This window comes from Ailuropoda melanoleuca, chromosome 16, assembly GCF_002007445.2.
Source record: "Ailuropoda melanoleuca isolate Jingjing chromosome 16, ASM200744v2, whole genome shotgun sequence".
In the NCBI taxonomy this organism is placed as follows: domain Eukaryota; kingdom Metazoa; phylum Chordata; class Mammalia; order Carnivora; family Ursidae; genus Ailuropoda; species Ailuropoda melanoleuca.
In genome coordinates this window covers 46,724,259-46,740,989 of record NC_048233.1, presented here as the reverse complement: position 1 = coordinate 46,740,989, position 16,731 = coordinate 46,724,259, and the positions used below count along the sequence as shown (strand labels likewise).

Sequence of the window (16,731 nt, the reverse complement as noted above, 5' to 3'; positions counted from 1 at the left end):
ACGCTGTTCAACAGAAAATTGCGATTCTCTCTCTTCCTCATCATTGTTGACACACTTCTCAAAAGAAGTTGTCTATATTTGCGGCCTCCTCTTCTTCACTTCAAAATCCTTATCTTCCTACAGACCCATTTTGCTGAATGACATCCTAAAGTCAAATGGCTTTTCCTCTGTCTTCAGTCTTCTTGACTTGAGAACAACACAAACGAACAAAGTTTAATGTTGGAAAAATAATTATCAAAGTTGATTTGACATATATTAAGTGATAGACAACATAGTATTTTGCTGCTTTCATAATTAGACAGAAATATTAGGCAAACACTGTCAAGAGCTTTAACTGACAGTGTTACCTTTTCCCAGCCCAAATCAGTTTTTATTTTTCAGTTGTTCTTTTTGCTTTATTTGATCAACTATTGAATTTTATCTCATTTAATATTGTCCAGGCACCAAGCACCACGCTAAACACTTGGTACGTATTATTTCATTCAGTCTTCCCATACATGCCTGCTTAGATTATCGTCCTTATTTATCAGTGATGAAACAGAGGCCCAGAATGATTAAGGAACTTATCCAAGATTACATGGCTAATGGTGGAGCAAAGATCTGAACCCATCTTTGTTAGACAAGAAAGTACTTGCTCCCGGTTCTCAATATCTACACACACTATCAATCGTGATTGCCTTCCTCTGGAAGCTCATACATTTGAATACTCATTGCACATACGCGTGTATCCAGTCAGTTGGCCTGGCACTCAATAAACATTTAAGTGTTAAGATTCCAAGATAAACAGAATGAGGAATGAACCATGAGAGACTACGGACTCTGGGAAACAAACTGAGAGCTTCAGAGGGGAGGGGAGTGGGGGATTGGGATAGGCCGGTGATGGGTATTAAGGAGGGCGCGTATTGCATGGTGCGCTGGGTGTTATACGCAAATAATGAATCATGGAACACTACATCAAAAACTAAGGATGTACTGTATGGTGTCTAACATAACAGAATAAGAATTATTATTAAAAAAAGATTCCAAGATAAAGAAAATATTCCAAGATAAAGACACAGCCCCATCTCTCAAGACATCCATGGTATAGTGGGGAATATAGGGCAATAACAATGGCGCAGGGCAATGGAGAGTCATTGTCATAGAGATGGATGAAGTACCACGAGAGTGGGAGCGCCAAAATCTGCCTGGGGAAGTGAGGACGGTTGTCGGAAAAGGGCTTTGATTTTAAGAAAGACTTGAAGGGCGCAGAGCAGTTTGCAGGCAGGGAAGAGACAGACTAGGCTCAAGGGCCTCTGGGCTCCAGTATCTGGGAGGTGACATTCCTATGCCTTCAGGCTCCTCTGTCCCTCTGAAATGTCTGGACTCAGTGCGCTTAACTGGAGTATCTCTCAGCCTGTCCTCAGCAAGAACAGCTTGTTGTAGAGGTAAAACGTACCAGATTCTTCTGGCTTAATACTCCTTTAATGCTCTATCCCCGTTCCTCCTTAATACTCTATTCCAGTTATTCTCAAAGTGGGGTTCCTGGACCAGCAGTAGCACCTGGAAATTTGTTAGAAATGCAAATTCCTAAGAAACAAAAATGAACAAAGGGACAAAAAGAGAGAGAGAGAGAGAGAGAGAGAGAGAAATCAAGAAACAGATTATTAGGGGCGCCTGGGTGGCACAGCGGTTAAGCGTCTGCCTTCGGCTCAGGGCGTGATCCCACGTTATGGGTTCGAGCCCCACATCAGGCTCCTCTGCTATGAGCCTGCTTCTTCCTCTCCCACTCCCCCTGCTTGTGTTCCCTCTCTCGCTAGCTGTCTCTATCTCTGTCAAATAAATAAATAAAATCTTTAAAAAAAAAAAAAAGAAACAGATTATTAATATAAGGTACAAACTGATGGTGATGAGAGGGGAGGGTGGTGGGCAGATGGATGAAGTGGGTGATGGGGATTAAAGAGGGCACTTGTGACCAGCAGATTATTAATATAAGGTACAAACTGATGGTAATGAGAGGGGAGGGTGGTGGGCAGATGGATGAAGTGGGTGATGGGGATTAAAGAGGGCACTTGTGACCAGCACCTGGTGGTGTACGTAAGCGATGAATCACTATATTTTGTACCTGAAACTGATATTACACTATATGTTAACTAAGTGGAATTTAAATAAAAACTTAAGAAATGCAAATTCTTAGCCCCCACTCCAGATTATCACATCAGAAACTCTGCAAGTGGGCCCAGCAATCTGGTTTCACAAGCCCTCTGGGTCATTCCGGTACGCGCTGGAGTTTGGGAACCACGGGTCCGCACGTACTGTCACTGTCAGTTAAAGCTCTCTCGACTTTAGAACAGTAGAGCTGAGTTCCCTAATGAGCTGGGGAGTGTGGTGCATCCTTTCCACTCACCCTCGGATGCCCAGTACTTGGGCCAACATTGGACACGTAGTAGGTGTTCAAGAAAATATTTGTGGAAAGAAAGAACGAATAATTACAAAATGAATCCCACCAACATATAGAAAGCTTCAAGGGCTGATACCCTTAGAAGAGCTCATGTAATCCCACTGAATTTTAAATGTCTGGTCAGAATGGGGGCGGGGAGCAGAATGTGGGAGATCTTGGGAGGGAAAGAGAATTAACATTTGCTCAGCACTGTCTATGTGCTGGGGGTTTTCAGGGGCTTTGGAGTAACTCCCGGCAACCCCAGGAAGGAGCTGTTATTGTCTTCACCTGCAAGCCTAGAAACTGATGTTCAGAGAGGCAGTGTTCCCAGAGGCGCCGAGCTGGCGGTGGGTGGTCAGCGCCCAGCGCCATGACTTTTTCTCCTCCCCTAGCCCCTTTGTAGACCAGCAGTGGCAGCCAAGGAGCAGACAAATGGAAGCAGAAAGCCCCGGTGGGAAAGACAGACTCCATGAACCACTTTGCCTGGCATCATCACTATCACTCTACACATTTGTCCAGGATGCCGAGCTAAGCAGAGGCTTCAAGGTGTTCAGGGTGGGTTCTTAGGCATTCTGTGCCATTTGGTCATCTTCAGAACCCTCCTTCCCTCCACTGGCCGCGACATCATGCCATCTCTCATCTTCTGGCTGAATGTGCCTTTTCGGCCACCTTCCTGACTGTGAATGGAGACGTCGGTTTGTCAGGCCTGTCTGTGTGTCTGTGTCCGGGCTGGAGGACGCCTCCCTTCTGGGTCCCACTCAGCGCAGGCTCCTCTCTTGATATTGCCCTATGTGAATCAGCTGCAGCTTTGCAATCAGATTCCGCCTGGAACCCAGAGACTCTGGTTCCGACAAGCGGCTTGTCCTTTTCCTTCCTTCCTTACCTGTTAGGGATTTCTTCCTTTCAGAGAGCTCCAGTGACATTTTCATGACTCTCCAGCCCTGGCCTGGCCCTGGGCTCCACTACTGCATCTATGTATCTGCTGGAAGTTTCGCTTGGCTGTTCACTTTATTTACTTTTAAAGATTTTATTTATTTATTGGACAGAGAGAAACACAGTGAGAGAGGGAACACCAGCAGGGGGAGTGGGAGAGGGAGAAGCAGGCCTCCCCCGCTAAGCAGGGAGCCTAATGTGGGGCTTGATCCTGGGATCATGACCTGAGCCAAAGGCAGACGCTTAACAACTGAGCTACCCAGGCACCCCTGGCTGTTCGCTTTAAATGCAGTGTTCGAATGGAACTCATCAATTTATTCTCTAACTCTGTGCTTCCTCCCAAACTCCTGTTGTTTCTGTCATTGACACCAAATCCTACCACTCATCAGGCTTTTCAAGTGACCCACTTGAGTACTTAACCTCTCCCTTCCTTTGTAATGTCTCTCTTCCTCCCTCCCTCCCTTTGTCCCTTCCTTCCCCTTCTCTCCTCTTCCTCTTTCCACAAGTAAGTATTGAGCACTTGCTATGTACCAGCCCGGGCCTTATTTTTCCCTTCCTGGCATCTACATTCTAGGAGAGAGAGAAAGGCGACAAGCAAGCAAATAAACTAACTGTAGCTTGTGGTAAGTACAGCAAAGTAAATAAATAGAGCACTATGTACAGCATGGTGAAGGGGGAGGCCGGGAAAGGCTTCTTGGGGAGGCGACATCTAAGCCAAGACCTTTGAGGAGCAGTGAGCATGGGAGGTGGGGTGAGGCAGCTGTTGGGACCGGAGCTCAATGAGCTGGTGGGGGAGGGGAGCAGCCAGGAGTGGGCAGGGGCAGACCACGTGGGGCCAGGAGGACAAGTAGGAATTCGACTTCACTCAAGTGCCATGGAAGCCTTCAGGAAGATTCATGGAGGGGTGGCCCACACTAACGGACACTTAGAGGAGGTATGGAGTGGACAGTGATCTTTCCAGCTGCTCTCTGGAGAAAGGACTGGAGAAGTGGGGAAGCCTGTGGATTTACTTTTACCTTTCAGTGTCTTCCTGATAGAATGTCCTTCTAATTAGGACCTATACTCTTCCTCCCATCAAAATGGTGTGCCATCCAATGGCTATGTTTCAGAGAGAGAGGGTTTTGGGCCTTGGTAATGAGCAACATCATCGTCAACAACAACAACAACATTAGTAAAGCTTATTGACGGTCCCTTTGTGTGCTCAATTTGAGTACTTGCATATATCATACGTTTTAATGCTCAACAGTACTAGAAGGGGTATATAATTACCTTCAATTCACAGGTAAGGACGGAGAGGTTCGTTAACTTGCCCAAAGTCACATAGCTGTTAAGACAAAAAAGAATAAAGAGACCATTTTTGAGCAAATATGGTCAAGGCTTTGATTGTGTTCCCCTTACTGTTTTCCATACTCCTTGTGGAAAACCCAAACTGTACAAAGCAGTATGAAGGAGGAAGTTAAAGCCCCCCATAATCCTGCCCTAAGGTGTGACTTTGAACTTTCCTCGTGGTTTTGCTCCAGAGATGCTGAAATGCTTCATATGCGCAGTGCTGAAGAGCTCTCAGATACCATGTCCTATGAAGGGCCTGGTCCTCCCGGAAGCTGGTGCAGAGACAAAGCGATATGGAGCCACTTTCTTACCATCTCTGCTGCAGGAAGTGGACGCCAAACTGTTCTGGCTCCAAAAGGAGCCGCACCCACTGGGGGGTCAAAGAACTTTAGCCGGTTTATATCACTGCTTCGAAGGACAGGCCAAAAACAGCAGGGAGAGGACAATGAGAAGTTACCTACACCCACAACCGAACAAGAATTCAGGGGCCAAATCTGGTTGTTCATTTCGAATTTTCACGTCTCATTGAGAGAGATCATGTGGATTTCCTCTGTCATAAAAACTACGACTTCAGCAGGAAAACTAATCACCACAGAATAATATTCTGGTGTCATTTTTATAATTCTGAGCAAAAGCTGGAGGTGTTCAAATTTCTAAACCCTGCTGGACAGAAGGCAGTTTTCCAAGCAGGGTTCGGCCATGCTAACTGTTGAATAGGAAAGCTAATTAGCATCCTGTGTGAATTATCTTGTCTATTTTTTTTTTTTTTGGGACCGGAAATCAAATGGGAAGGGTTCCCTTGTGTTCCAAGTGAGTTCCAGAAGAATTACTCACGCTCCTTAACCCATGAGTCAGACAGGAGTCTAGGAGAGTGTTTCCAAAACAGGCCAACAATAAGATAAACAAAGCAATTGATATGTGACAGTGTGGAGAAGCAGGGTTGCAATTGGCCAAAGCAAGTGACGGGGTCCAGAGCAAGATGACAGCAAGCAAACCCAGGATGGCTGCGCGGCCCCAGAGACGCTCTGGAGGACCAGAGCTCTGCACACCAGCTCAGAGCATTTCCTGAAAGTGAGTATCCACCAGGGATTTGTCTTCAGGTCCTTTATTCGATTTCATTGACTTAGTGTATGGAATTAGAGCATCCTCCCCTCAAACGACTCTAGAGGCTGACTGCTATCACACGGCGCCTCCTGGCGCTCTAGAAGCTTTGGCTAGCCATGCGTTTTGACATTTCACAACACAGGATATTAATCATTTTGGGACCCTGGGCCTGTTCCCAGTGTCCATGTTTGCCATTGTTGGTCTGCAGCCAGAAAAATAGCTCCTAAGTGAACAGAGGCTTCCCCGAATAGAATTATAAATTAATCAAGAAAGCTCGGCTTAGGAAATAACCCAGCACTAAGCTGGATTCTCTCCTGGGAATGGAAAAAATAAGCCTCCTCTCTGCTCCCTCGAGGAGGGGGTCTGAAGCCAGGTCTCGGCCCTGCCTGAGTCTGCCAAGGGCCTACAGGCATCTCCGTTAGCAGAGGCGGGTGGTATGCGTGCGGCCTCCTGAGGACCCTGCCCCTCACCCGAGTCCTGTTCTCTGCAGAGAAAACAGCAGGGTAGGTGTGTAGGAGGAAGAGCAAGGACTGACAGGTGTTTTTCTTCACCTCTGGTTAAACCCACAGAGGCCAGGCTGGGGTGTGGGGCGGGGGAGGCATCCATCTTCCACAAGCAGTCAGTGATCTTCCCAAACACTGCCCAGATCACCTCCCACTTCCTAGAAACCTCTGAGAGAACCCTTCCCACACGCACAGCTACAGGAGAAATCCCACAGTTCTTCATAGCCATTCACGGCCCTTCACTCCCTGACTTCCTGTCTAAACCGGCTTCATCTGCGCTCCCTCCCGGGCTCTCCCCCACTGGCCTACTAGTTAGTTCTAAACCCACTGTGTGCTGTCTGCTCGGTGTTCTCCTTCCACCATCCTTCTGCTGACTACTTCCTGCACAGCCCCCCAGCGTCCCCTCTGCTTGCAGGTAGCCTCCCATCCCCCCTCCCTGAGTTCCTTGCTCCCAGTCTGTGTTTCTGTCACACTACAGGTAGGCTCTCCTCTCTGGTGAGGGATTGTGCCATGTGCATGTCTTCCCTGTTAGACTTAGACTGTGAGCTCCCTGAGGACAGGCACTGTGTCTGCTCCCTTCATCTTGGGCTCTTGAAAAATCATCCGTGTCTCATCGAAGCAAGATGAGGTTTACGTATCAGTTATTATACTCTCTGCTTTTCAGAGAATGGCCAGAAGTTTAAAGGGAGCTGTGCCCAACAATGGTGAGGCTCCATGCTTTCCTTCCTTATAGGTTTTTGCAATTTCAGTTTGACTTTCAGTAACATTTGGCTTGCACCCCAAGACTTATGGTATTCAGTTTTAGAGGGTAATGGCTTCAGGAAGCACTGATTTCCGTGTTTAATTGTTTAAGATAGGGACGGACGGCAAACCTATATCGTACTCCAAATCCCCCTCTCCGTCGCCCCCTCTCACACACATACACAGCCCACAGAGACAGACATTCCTAACAGTCTGTGAAGGAGGCTGATGGTACAGAATTCAGCGTATAATAAGAATTTTAAATGCCACTTAATACGGAAAGCTGATTAGTTCATAGGTGTTTAGAGGGAGGCACAGCTGGTCCTCGGCAGGGCTAGGTGCCATAACGGGATACCGAAGGGCGAATGCGTGGTGGTGTTGTGGGAAACTCTCCCCAGCTTGTCTTTCATGGTGAAACAAGCTTTTTCTCTCCTCAGTGTTCGTACGTGCTGCTTTCTCTGCCTAGAAAGCCTTTGCCCTTCACCCCTAGCCCCTTCATTAAGTAAGTGCCTTCATCCCTCAGGTGTCAACTTAAACAGAACTGCCTCAGAGGGGCCTAGACTCAATGTCCTTATACTCTCCCTGTCCCCATTGTTGGTATTTTCCTCAAAGCCCCTGCCGATGATGATGATGATTTTATGTCTGCTTCTTCTGCTAGACTGAAAGCAACCTGATAGGGAGAGGATTCGTGTGGTTTCCTCATTAATGTATCCACAACACAGAGCAGGGGTTCAACGTTCCACTTGGAGCCAGAGGGAGCTGGTTAGTTTCCTGGATGGGTGCCTTTCCCTGCCCGCTCAGCTCCCTGCCCTCCTCCCTCCACTTCCCCCAACTTGCTTCCCAGAAGCCCACCTCCCTCATCACTGTCTCCACTTAACACACTCCTGCTCACTTCCTAACACCTTCTCATATGCCCTCTCCATTGTGACACTCTCTCTCAGCTGTTAGTGACTCCTGCTTCTGGGCTCCCCCAACTTTGACTTTCTTCCACAGTTTCCCATGATTGTTTCTTTTTTAGTACAGAAACTTGAAGGTGCTTTTAGAAAACCTTGAACAAACATCATAGAGGTGTGTAAAGTCAAAAGCGAAATTCTCCCTTCCCCTTCTCATGTTTCCAGCTAAACTTTGGTACCACGAAGTTCTTTTCTCTGCATTTATAATCATACATTAAATCTTTTCTTTTAAATAAATTTTTAAAAGGGGACCATTGTATACTTTTAGGAAGTAAAAAACAGATCATATAATAATATCCTGTCGTGACATTTTTCAATGACCAGGTCTTATTTTTCTGAGAATAGAGAGAGCCGCCTTGATTTTTCAATGGCTGATTGTTGGCCCATGTGTGCTTGTACCATCATTTAAAAAACCAGTCTTTTCACAACAATTTAGGTGCTTCCTATTTTTGTGAATTACAAGCAGTCCTGAGCTAAATCCCTTTACACATCTGAGTGGCTATTTCTCTGGAATATATTCCTAAGAGTGGAGTCGTTGCATCTAATGGCCTCCCATTTTGTGTTTTGATAGCTATAGCCCAATTGTCTGCTAGAGTAACAGTGCCCCATGAGTGAGAATATCTGAATCTTCACAGCCATGCCTTGGTATTGTCACTGTGCTTTATCTTTCTTATCTTATTGGTCAAACTTTTCCTGTCCTCAACTGTTGAAGTTAAATAGATTTTAATCACCACGGTGTTGTTCACCTGTACACTACTGTTTATATCCATTGCTCATTTGCCAATTAGACTATTCAGTTTAATTTTTTTACTCATTTCTAGTGTTTTTTTTTTTAATTATAGCAAAATACACACAGCATAAAAACTGCCATCTTAACCAGTTTTAAGGGTCCAGCTCAGTGGCATTAAGTGCATGGACTTCCTTGTGCAGCCATTCCCACCATCCAGATCCAGGACTCTTTTAAGATGAAAACATCTTGCAGAACTGAATTTTCCCTTTCCCCCAACCCCCAGCCCCGGGCAACCATCCTTCTCTTTTCTGTCTCTATGAATTTGATGACTACTTGGTTTTTTAAATAGTAAGCATATAGGGGCGCCTGGGTGGCTCAGTCAGTTAAGCTTCCAACTCTTGGTTTCAGCTCAGGTCATGATCTCATGGGTTGTGAGATCGAGTCCCACGTCAGGCTCCACACTCAGTGGGGAGTCTGTGACATTCTCCCTCCCCCTCTGCCCTCACCGTGCTCTCACTCTCCCTCTCCCTCCCACCAAATAAATAAATAAATAAATAGCATGCATATAAACTTTTGTTATAGAGGTTCAACACATTTCTTCAAAATTTTTAGCTTGCCTTTAACTGTAATGTCTCTTGTCATGTGGAAGGTGCTCATTTTTTTAAGGTTCGCATTTTTATGTCTGTAAATATGATCATCTTTTGCTTTATGGCTTATAAGTTTTATGTTTTGCTTTGCAGAACCTCCTTGGCCTAAAATAATGAAGTATTTTCCTGATTTCTTCTGGTAATAAACTTAGCCTCCTTCACCCTTTGCTGTTAGGTCTCACCCCTTCTTGTCCCTCCCTCATCACCATATTTAAATTGAATTCTTAAAGCTGTGCTAATCTAGGCCCTTGATTCTTGGCACTCCTTGGTCTCAGCCTGCCACACTCAGCCGCAGCCCTGGACAGTGCCAATGCCCTGCTTCTGCTTGAAAACACCACCTTCACCCCATGCCACCCTATGTTTTTGCTCTTCCTCCCACATCTTTTGCTACTTTCAGCTTATTCATTCATCATGTTTTTATTGAGCATCTGCTATGTACCACAACTGTGCCAGGTGCTGGGGACACAGTGGTGAGCCACACAGGCATTGTCATGGACCTCTGGCCCCTGAAGTGTATGGCTTAAGATGGCAGACATGAGACAGTCATATATATTCTCTGTATCAGCCCCTGTTAAGCATGTTTGTGTGTGTGTGTGTGCATTTACATATTTGCAGAGTGTTATGCAAGCAAATAACAGGGAGGAAGGGGGAGGGGAAGTCAAGGAAAGACAAATTAAGGAAGTGATTTTTAAGCTGAGCTCTGCAGGATGAAAAAGTGCTAGCTGGGTGAGGAGTGGATAGTTTGGAAGGGTTGCTTCCAGGAAAAGGAAGGAGAACTTCAAAGACTCTGAGGTGAGAAGGAGCTTGGAAAATTCAAGAAATCAAAAGAAGGCCCGTGTACGTGGAGTGCGGGCAGCAAGGTAGGAGATGAGGTCAAAACTATGAATAAAGAGCCAGGTCATGCAGGGTCTTATGGACACATGGAGAGGGCTGGAGATTTACTCCCAAGAGCGATGGGCAGCTATTGACAACCTCTCTTCCCCTGCTCGTTTCCCCACTTTGGATGTCCCTTGTAGATGGGTCTTTGGTGTTCTGACCTTCTCTTGGCTCATTCAGTCTTATGGTTAAGTAATCATCTGTCTATGGCTTATTCCTGAATCCTAACAGCCTCCTGAATTCTAGTCTTTTCCCAGCTACCTCCTAGGGTTATTACTAGGGTGTCTTGCTGGTTCCACATATGTAAATGTTGGAAACTGACCTCATTTTCCTTTCCAAAATCCTTCCTTCTCCTGTATTTCCCATCTTGGTCAATAGCAGTTCCTCTGGACCCCCATTTTCCAGATTGGAAACATGTGTGTCTCCTTGACTAACCCTCCCCTTATTTTACTCATTCATTTACTCTGAGGATACAGCAGGGAACTGGTAAAACTTACATTCCATGGACCAACAGTAAACACATCAATGTATATTATAATGTCAGTAAATGATAAGTGCTATAATAAAAGTAAAGCACACAGAAAGTGATGGGGTGGGAACGCTGCTTATTTTCATCAGAGAAGGTCTCTTTGAGAAGGTAGATTTGAGCAGAGGAAATAGCAAATGCAAAGGCCCAGAGGTGAGAGCATGCTTGCGATGCAGCAAAAAGATCAGTAGTTGGAATGCATCAAGTGACAGGTTGAAAGTACAGAGATGAAGCCAAAGAAGTGGCCCTTATAGACTGCAGACTGCGGAAAGGTGTGAAGAGGGGGTTAGAATTTAATTCTAAGTGAGGTGAGAAGCCTTCAGAGGGTTTTGCTCAGAAAAGTGCCATGATCTTATACATAAAGATCAGAGGATCTGTCTGGCGCTTGTGAAGAATAGACTGTGGGGGCAAAGTGAAGACCACATAGTAATCCAAGTCCTCACCACACTCACAGGGTTTTGCCCACATCCATCCCCCTCCCCCATCCTCACAGCTACTGCCCTAAATTAACCCCCTCCCTCATACCTGAATGATTGCTGGGGTCACATTAATGATCTTCCTGCATCCTTCTGGATTTCTCTTTCAGTTGCACACATCTGAGTAAACCCTTCCTTTGCTCAAGCCTGCTGTTGTTCCTCACCCCATACAAAAGAAGTACAACTTCTTCAGCCTTGGATTTAAGGCCCCTCCTGCCTTCCCACCTTATCTCCCACCACTGCTGCCTTTCACCTAGCCCAAGTTCAAGTCACACTGCACTACTCAGTTCCGCATAGAAGCTTCTTGCCTTCCCACCTCCAACATCTGCACAACCAATTCCATCTTCCCAAAAAGCATTCTCTCACCTTCCCTCAACTCTGTAAGAGCCAGACTTCCTCAATTTTTCCTGATGGCTCAGGCAAAGGGGATTCTTCTTGCCTTTGGACTTTTATACTTTTCCAATGACACTAATCACTGTCTACATGGCTATAACTCTTTATTATACACATCTTATCTTTCTCACGAATTTATACATTTCCGGGGGTCAGGGTCCAAGTGCACTTTGTATCCACACTGCCCCATCTAATGCGCATGGGGAGACACCCCAGGCATTTGTCAAATGAATGAAGTACTGGCTCCAGAGTATTTAAACTCTCTATCTGGGGAGACAACCATGTCCTAAGTTCATCTAAATGAATAATATAAGACTGTATAAAATGGGAGGGATCCCTCAGGTAACACACTCTATAGACTGTAGGGATTCAGAGGGGCGATCTGTAGAAGATGGATTGGTCAGGGAAGAGCTAGTAGCAGGTGATGTTTCTGGGGCGATTGTCATGTGCTGCGCTCGCTCGGCTGAACACTTTACTGCATTACCTCACTTCTCTCTTACTACCTATGCTACCGATATATACCTAGGCGCTGACATGATAGCCCCCTTCAGATGAGGAGACCGAGGTAGCAAGGTGAAGTGATCTTCTCGAAGTCACACTGTTACAAAATCTGCAGATGTGGGATCTGAACCCATGCCTATCTGATTGATTAGCTTGTATCCATCCCTCTAGTATTCTGCCTTCGGAAAAGCTCTGCAGTGAAAACAGGGTTTGCGTTTTGTCTCCTGCCTCATTCCAAAATGGATTTGAAGCAGTTAAATATGAGCCGAGCTGTGCCAGAGAAGATGACGAGGATTTGAAGATGAGGTAGGTGGTTCGGGTTAGGGAAGTAGCTATTTGCGGGCTATCAGGCAGACTCATTCCTGGATGGAAGCAGTGTGTCGACTACATTGGAGGATGTATCTGGAGCCTTGTTGGAGACTAATGTGTGGAAGGTGTTGAATGCCAAGGAGGATTGTTGAATGTTAATGACTTAGGACACAAGGAGATGTTGAGGGTTTATGAGCAGGCCAGGATAGAACTCCATTCAAAGAAAACTCATTGGGATAGGTTGTGCACTAACTGATGAATGGAAAAGTACGATTCACTGAGTAAACCCTCGCTCTCAAAGAGCCGATCATCTTTTGGGAGAAACAGCTCGTAGGATGCAAACAAAGCACCATGGAGACCGAGCTAGGAGAGGCGGTTTTTATGAAGGAGTGGGAAAACCTCCTAAGGTTGTGGCATTTGAACCAGGCCTTGCAGACAAGGGAGGATGGAGAACAGTGATGGTGACTACTTCTGGGCCAGGGGAAGGAGGGGAGGGCAGTTTTTATAGAGGGTTCCCCGGTAATCATACACAGGCTGGGTCATAATACTTGTCTCTCATACATTTCTGAGAGGGAGATGCACTGAAGGCCAACAATTGTTCTGCACAGGCAGCAGCACCCGTGAAAAAGACTCAAGGGTCTTAGCAGTGAGCAAGTTCAGTGAGAGAATGGGGCCGCTTGCCTGTCAAAGGAGCTGAAGTCATCTGTGGCTGCCTTAAAAGATGGTCAGGGCCGCACCACCGGCTCCCAGACTCTAGCCCGTGAATTTTGTCAGTTCTGGGGGCCACCTGCTAGAGCAGCGATTCACAGCCAGGGGTGACGGTGACCTTCAGGAGACATTTGGCAATGTCCAGAGACATTTTTGGTTGTCACACGGGGAGGAGCTACTACGGACGTCCAGTGTAGGATCCTGAGCTGTCGTTAAACATCCTGTACTACCCAGGCTGGCCCCCCATTCTCTGCAACAAAGACCTTCCCAGACCGAATGTCAACAGTGCCGAGCTTGAGAAACCCAGCTGCAGAGGACGAAGCACCCAAAGCATGGGTCGAGGTTTTGACAACAGTATCCTCAGGAGCAGTTGAAGTGACCGGGAATGTGTAACCCGGAGGAGATTTAGGGAGCTGATAAATATCTTAGAAAAGCAGGTTGTCCAGAGCAACTGCCCCAACTTCCACCATCACTCACCCCGACTATTGCAATCAGAGTCCAACCAGACCCAGTGTTTGGAAGATTAAGAAAGTCATCATAATAGCAAATGCTTACGTAGCATTCACTGCTTTTCAGATACTAAGGTAAGAGCTGTACCTATGACAGTGCACTGAATGGTCCCAATAAACCCGTCACAGCCAGTTTTCAAGCGGGGAGACTGAGGCACAGAGAAGAGGGTAAGTCACTTGCCTAAGATCACAAATCTCCATGAGTCGCAGAGCCAGCACTTGAACCCCGGTGGGCTGTGCTCTGAACCACTGCGCAGGACTGCGGTAGCTGCATGGGAGAGAGCTGCATTTGAAAGACACAGATCCGAGCCTCAACCCCAGCTTTACCATTTACTAGCTGGGGACCCATGGTCAGTTTCTATCCCTGTATCAGTGGGACAGTGAGATGATAAAAGGCGACTAGCTCTTCTATGCAATGAGTTCTCACAATAACTCAAGGAGGTACATGCTTAGTACCCTCATTTCACATACATGAGGATTAGAGAGGTCGAGTGACTTGCCAAGGGTCACCCAGCTAAGAAGTGGAGAGTCAGGATTTAAACCCACATCTGTCTGATTCCAGAACCTGTTTTTAACCACAAAGCCGTATATTACCAAACTTGGGGTGGGGCAGCAGGACAAAGCATATGAACGTTTCCTGGAACGTAGAAAGCAATTAACAAAAGCTATTTGTTATTCTCATAGCAATCACAGTTTTGATCTTCGTGACCAGCTCACTCAGATGTGCAGATGGCAGCACAGTATTCCAGCCAAGAGAACAAGGTCAGCAGAAGATGAATGATGCAGGGGTTTGTGTGCGATCATAAGCCCATAGCCAGCTATTCCGTAAGCCTGGGCTTCGGTCTCTCCGGTAAGGCGGTGTCACTTTTGATCCATTTGTCCTGCTCTCTGCACAGTCTACTATTCATAGAACAGGAGTGGGAGGGGCAGGGACAATGCAAGGCTAATTTAATGTCAAGGTTCCATAGCCCATACATTTCATAGATTCCACTTAGTCATAATAAAAAAAAAAAAAGATGAATGTAGTGCCTTGTGCAAAATGGGAAAAGCCACCACACACTCACATACTGCACTGCAAATAGAACCACAGCTCACCTGACGGTTAATTCCACCCAGGAAGGATTTCATTTTAAAACAATTGCCTGATTTCATTGTAGGGAATGCTGTGTGAGCATTTTCCACGGAGAGGGGGTGGCATCCGCCTAGCTGGAGGACTGGCAGCACACGGAATCTTCCTGCAGTAGATTCTTAAACATGGAAGCCTGGCCAAAGGGAGGCCAGACAAGAAGGGGTGGGAGAATTGCTTGAGTGAAAGATGTGGGCACGAAGGACAATGGGATGCCTGGGCAGGGGACCCCCAACTGCCTAGCTGGGGGAAAGTGATCAGAGAAACTTTCACAGAGAGGGGATATTTGAGCTGGATCTTGAAGGACGAATAGGAGTGTGCCAGGTGGAGGAAGGGGGGAAGGTATATAGACAAGAGAGACCAACAGCCCTGTGAAAGTTCCGAGACCTGGGAGAATACAGCCACTCCTATGCTTTGTGGCTAGTTGTGGCAAGAGCTCAGGGAGAGAGGGGCATGGAGTGAAGGAGACAAGGCTGGAAGTGTGGGCTGGAGTCAGGTCATTAAGGGTCTGTAGCTCTACAACCCTTCTGGACAGCTTGGTGCAGTGGAAAGATTTCTGGCTGTGCAGCAGGAGGAAAAAAACCTGGGGGTTTGGAGTGTGTCAAAGCTGGTTTTGAATCCAAGTTCCATTACTTACTGGCCACGTGACCGAGATCAAATTACCTTACCTCTGAGTCCCAGCATCCACGTTTGGAAGATGGGGACGCAATGCCCACCTCCTAGGGGTGTCGTTAGGATGAAACAAGGTGAAGGGTAGACTCCTGACACAGAGCACACCGCAGTCTCTCGGTGAATGTTAGTTCCCACTTTCCTAGACAGGTGAGGGGGTGTTGTTTCCAGCCAGAAAACACAGGGGGTAGAGTTTCAACCAGATCTCTATTTTAGAATGGTGACTCCAATGGATTGTTCTAGGGGGAACGGAAGGCAGAGAGAAGACTCAGCTCTGAACATGGAGTTTTAACAGCTTCTGTTTCAGGGGTTTACAGCCTCATTATCAGGCACCAGATTCTGGGGCTATAGCCTGTGGTTCCAGTATCTGAATCTCTCTTTAAGAAGACTGGATAATGGACTGGCTTAGCTGCCTCAATGTCCCCAACGTGGTGAGACCAGTTTGAAGGGCCACAATTTAAGCAAGCACAACTTTATTTTGCCACAGACCAGCTGTCCCACTTCTATTCTTCATTTCATTTATTCATTCATTCGTCTGGCAAATATTTATTGAGTGGCCCCACCAGTAAGTGGGCTGCATGGGTATTGGGGATACAATGTCTCCTCTCCCATCTGTGTGGTTATATATAATCAGAACTCGAGAAAAACAGCGCTCCCATCCCCTCCCAATGCCCACATGTTGCCGGGGCTTCCCGACAGTCAGTTTGATGCATCCCTGCCCTTCGTGGAAGGTAATTAGCTGGTCAGAGAACATGGTCCAGTGAAGACAGTCCCACTGGAAAATCACCATGCTGTGCCACACTTTCTCAAGCTTCGTTTTCTAAGATCTCAGCACAGAATTGTGATTTTGAGACCAGAGCTCCTGAATTCTGTCTTTCTGAGAAAGAGGCTGGGTAAAGATAGATGAAAAGAAATCTTGAAGCCATACTGGCTTCTCACTTCTGTTGGACTGGGGATGATATACCCAGAGAGTGACATGGATTCCTCAGTTTGACAAATCAGGGAGTCTTGGCTCAAGTCAAAAGAACTGAGAGAATTAATCAAGAAGATCTCTATCGATAAGGTTAAACAAGAATGTTGTCGCCAAAACAAAGAAGAGGGGAATCCATGATGCCGAAACTTCCACACCTCATTCAGACACCCTCAAACACTCACTTACCCCCCCGAATCCAGACCACTGTCTCTTCCTCTTATGGACCATTCTAAGAGCCTCCCAAAAGGTCTGCCGAGCCATCTGTTCTCCATGGTGTCCTCGGTCTGCTCTCTCCAGAAGGAAAGAAGG

The 16,731-nt window shown here is 46.6% G+C and overlaps 1 long non-coding RNA gene across 1 annotated transcript; it reads left to right on the top strand.

Moving 5' to 3' along the window:
* The first annotated feature begins 12,317 nt into the window (after window positions 1–12,317).
* Window positions 12,318–16,270, top strand: LOC117796575. The gene is made up of 4 exons (XR_004621143.1): window positions 12,318–12,434; window positions 13,722–13,822; window positions 14,339–14,504; window positions 14,812–16,270. It is a non-coding gene; the product is annotated as an uncharacterized LOC117796575 (long non-coding RNA).
* The last annotated feature ends 461 nt before the right edge of the window (window positions 16,271–16,731 follow it).